We start from the raw sequence: 4,664 nt of genomic DNA on the forward strand, positions 1-4,664 counted from the left end.
CTATACTATATACTATAATATACTTTTTTTTTTTAAGTTGCGGATTTGAAGGTATGCAGGACATTGGACAGCAATTTGTCTTTTCGGTCCTTTATATAGTATACCAGTGCACAGGTCATCCGACAGTTTTGTCCAATTCAAAAACCGTACATCATCTGAAAACTCATGGACATCATGTGAGACAAAATCATGCTCAGCGCTCAAATAATGGGGTTAACTCAAAGAGGAAGGTCGGGAATGTATCATAAACTCAACCCCTTGTCCCCTCCCCTCCCAGTCATGGGTTCTCCATTGGGTAATCGCATACCAAATGCAAGAAAAATGTCCCCCTCTCTCTCTTCTCCCGAAGACAGGGGCTAACACACCCAATTACCCTCTTTACAGTCAAGCGGGCATGAGTACTCTGGAAATTCATTGTCAAGTTTTTGCACTACAGTAGTAATTACTAATAATAATAAATACATAAATATTTTCAATATTCATGCATACTATATTTTGAGAACTGATTAAAACTACGGGTAGTGAGCAGTTTTCAACTGACATTGTCAAAAAAAAAAAAAGAATTCTGAGTGGTCATGTAATGTTAGTGTGGTTGGCAGTTATCTGAGGAACAAGAAACGGTCATGCCATTTTTCGTTGACGGCAAGGGTCAAAATAGCTTCCATGTGAGATGGAATAAAAAGAGGTGGAGAGGAGGAGAGTTTTAGTTATTTCATATGGCGCTATACGAATATTAATCGGAATACTTTTAGATAATTGAACCTGCATAGAAAATATTACAAAGATTTTTTTTTTATTTTTTTTTGGGGGGGGGGCACAGTTCAGAGGTCCCGAGTTCAATTACAGCTCGTTTCGGCCTTCCTGTGTGGAGTTTGCATGTTCTTCCCGTGCCTGCGTGGGTCTTCTCCGGGCAATACGGCCCCCTCTAGCGTTCCAAAGTCTTGCATAGTAAGTATATTGCACCCTCCAAATTGTCCTTAGGTGTGGTTGTGAACTTGAACGGTAGCTTGTCTCTGTGTGCCCTGCGGTTGGCTGGCAACCAATTCAGGATGTCCCCCGCTTACTGCTTGAAGTCAGCTGGGATAGGCACCGGAGACCCTAGTCAGAATAAGTAGAAGATGGATGGATGCATGGACAAAGGGATGGAACACTTCCGCTTATTGTTTTTGTGTGTTTGTTTTTGTGAGTTAGACTCTTTTTACAGATAGATGGCTGATATAAAACATTTACATCACACAGAAAACGACATTTGTTTTTCTTTCTGGGGGGGTAAACAGGACGTTAAATGTAATTGTTTGACTCAAATATAATAGCTCCAAATTCTCTCTTGTATGAAAAACAGGTACATACATGTACGACCTTATATACTTGGATATTAAGAACGATTTCAGGTCGCGTGCGGCCTTGTGAGTTTGTGAGCTTTCGCGAGGCTTGGGGACCACACACTTAGCCCCCACCGCCACGGACCCTCACCCGTGCACACAGGCATTTAGCCCACACATAAGCTAAACATAGATAATCATAAAAAAAAAATTAAGCAAAGAAAAACAACATTGACGGGAAACCGATCATGTCGTTTAAACGACGTCTAAGCGCTGACGATAGTTGTTGTTGCTGCTGCCCCAGACGATCATCTCCAGAGGTACCGCATGGTCGAAGCGAAGCGTGGCCGAAATAGCAAACGCTGACTTCGAGCGAGCTTGGACTGAGTCGTCGCGAGCGTGGAGCAGAACCCCAAAACAAAGAAATGTTTTGACTCCCAATTCGATTTCGACCGCGCGCCGAGTTGCGCAACCGCCGCGCGACCAGTGCGGTCGACGCAAAGATGCGGCCAAACCCAACAAACTGTTCGAAACTTCTCTTGCGGCGTCTGTCTGGAAATGAGCGCGAGCACGAAAAGAAGCCACACTTACCTAGAATGTTGGCCGCGTCTCCCGGTGAAGGGGAGCGTGCGTGTCTTGCGCACGTTTCGGCGTGTGTGGCTTTCATGTAAAAGCTGGGACTCTTCAGCTGCTGCTTGCCTCGGTGCACAAACCGCGGTGCGCGGACCTCCAAAGTCCCCCTTTTTACCTCTTTATAATTATGCGCTGGTTGTGGTTATTTCAGCGGGGTATGTGACCAAATCTTTTCAACGCAATACCCAAATCAAAGATGTAATCGCCCAACTCTTCTTCACATTGTTAATATATGCTGTAGCCTTGACTGGGTTTCGAAAAAATAGTTACATATTCCACAATCCCTTATAGTCCGCCATATTGGTAGGTAACACCCCTTTTCATTCCAAACATGGTCTCATATTCACATCCGTTTACGCAAGTAACAGCTTTGAGTGGATTTTCCTGTCTGGAACATCACACGGAGACGTTTGAAAGGTAGGCGACTGTGCAGCATGCGGACCAAATTACATATGACGCATGATTTGGGTCACATTAGGAGGTCAAGAATGAATAATTCTTGATAATACAGATGTGACGTGAAAGCTGATCCATCTCGTGAAGAATTATTCACATTATGAAGCTGACTGAGAAAATGTCAAGATGTTCAAAGCTCTTATCTGGGCAAAAGGTAATAATTAGACTTTTTTTTTTTTTAATTCACCTTTTTTTGTGATTACCAAATAATTTCACTAATACTTCTTTAAGTCTTGAAGAAACAGAGAGAAAGAAATGATGGATTGTTTCAAAATGTTTGACGGGCAAACACTCTCAAAATATTAAAAACATAACGTTGTAATGATGACCAACTTCATATATTAAGAATGAATATGACTTTTCTAAGAAAATGTGTGACGGTTTGATGAGCCGTAACAGCATGCAGGATTTAAAAGATGGAATGAATGAAAAAAACACAACTGGTTTTGGATCCTGATCACAAGTTTGGTAAAGGCTGTTTAAAGAGTGGCGTGCACAGCAAATGCAGTAGCCAATCTTCCATATGGTTCTTACATGATTTGTATGAAATTGAGCGAACCGGGCAAACCCATCAAACCCACTACATGTGTGACATTTTGCACCTCTCTCCACGCTAGTAATATTCCCCCCTTCAAGCACGCTCAGATTCCTGCTAAATGAAGGAATCCTGCAGCAGCTCTGCTGCAAGGAAAATGTTTTTAATTGAACAGACAACAGGCTGCCTGCAGTGCAAACCCGCAAGGTTGGTACACCTGCTGCCGCTCTCGCTCCCTCTGTCTCGCTCTCGATCCCTCTCTCTCTGCAGTGACATGAGCATGGGTGGCACAGGGGACGCACAAGGCATACAAATGGGCACGTAGATGCGGCGAACGCTTACCAGGCGTCATGGAGGCTCCCAAAAGCCCCAGGCAAACCTCGGACGCTTCCCCGTTCGGCTCGCCTCGCCTCTTGCCGCCGTCCCTTCACGCCCTGGGTTTGCCTCCAGCTCCCTTTGCTTCCATTCTTCCTCTCTTCTCCTCACCGCGCTGATCTTTTTGATGCTTCCGACCACTCCGCCGATCAATGGACACGCAGCAAAGTGAGCTGGCTTGCCTCCACCTCCTAGAGTGTGAGAGTGTGTGTGTGTGTTTGTATCACCAGGAGGAGAAGAGGCTTCCAACCCACACACGCCACTCTCCTGGGTGCACAGCCTCCAACAGTGGCTCATCAGTTAATCACTGCATACACCTACACATTTGAGAGTATGCACACACGCAAACATACATCGCCGCTTGTTGCTCAGCTTGAGGAAAGCCACCTGTTAGCGGTTGTAGAACATAACCAAGCTATAACGTTTACTTACATACACGGTTGAATGGGTAGCTTCTGGCCAATTTTGAATCTTGACTTTTCTGGGTGGGTGGTAGTTCAAAGCTCACACCTGCAATGGCTGTTTTCATGCAATAAATAACCCTTTCAAAACACAAGGTTTGGCAATTTTCGAATTTCGAATGATCATGCAAGAATCCAAATACTGTATTTTTAAAAACCAGAATAAAAGCCTTGCATTCGTGTAGAATTTCGCGCCGGAGGTCGTATGCGCCGTCTGATTAGTTTAGAAAACGCTGTTGTAATGTCAACCTTATCGGCGGATTCAACATGCTGAATCACCAGTGGCATTTGATAACGCTTTTTTTTTTCATTTGATGACACTTATTGGCTGTTCGCTAGCGAATCGACGCACGAGGCAGGAACAGGAAATGGCAAACACAAATTAAACAGTCAGCGAGGAAAAGCCTTGATAATTTTGCTCATTTTGCACCCTGCGCATTTTCGCATTCAATATCTTTCAGCACATATGAGCGAGAAGTTGACTTTGGTTGGAGGAGGGATGACAATTGTATGACATTATCGTAAGGGTATGTTGGCAAAATGAAGAAAGACACACTATTAGAAGACATGGGGACGCAACTGGGTATGTCATGTTGGATTTATGTCATCATTGCACGAAACTGTGCCAAGAGTGTGAGGGCTTGATTCGTTCGTGAGTTCGTTGTGACCCCCCAAAAAATACTGTATATCATCATGCATTGTTGACGTTTTTATGCCCACCGCCCATAAGGAGCTTTCCGTTTGGCTTTTTTCAACAACGAGTAAATAATCACTACTACTGATGGTATGAGGAGGTACTCAATAGTGAGCGTTGCTGTTTGGTGTAATTTCCATCATTTTATCTCACGGTATGGATAGGGGTAACACAACGTCACTCTGTCC

At 44.1% G+C, this 4,664-nt stretch overlaps 1 long non-coding RNA gene across 2 annotated transcripts in view; it reads right to left on the bottom strand.

Moving 5' to 3' along the window:
• Window positions 1-4,121, bottom strand: part of LOC148427871 (uncharacterized) — a 7,102-nt gene extending 2,981 nt beyond the window's left edge. Inside the window, exons 1-3 of one of the 2 annotated variants that reach the window (XR_015868200.1) lie at window positions 3,754-4,121; window positions 1,914-3,638; window positions 31-1,098 (exon numbers count right to left, since the gene is read on the bottom strand). This is a non-coding gene — a long non-coding RNA (uncharacterized LOC148427871). Of the gene's footprint in view, window positions 1-30; window positions 1,099-1,913; window positions 3,639-3,753 lie in introns of those variants that run through there. The other variant, XR_015868199.1, reaches the window with a different exon arrangement.
• Between the last annotated feature and the right edge of the window lie 543 nt (window positions 4,122-4,664).

This window comes from Hippichthys cyanospilos, chromosome 2 (genome assembly GCF_059441005.1).
Source record: "Hippichthys cyanospilos isolate Australia breed blue-spotted pipefish chromosome 2, RoL_Hcya_1.0, whole genome shotgun sequence".
Lineage (NCBI taxonomy): Eukaryota > Metazoa > Chordata > Actinopteri > Syngnathiformes > Syngnathidae > Hippichthys > Hippichthys cyanospilos.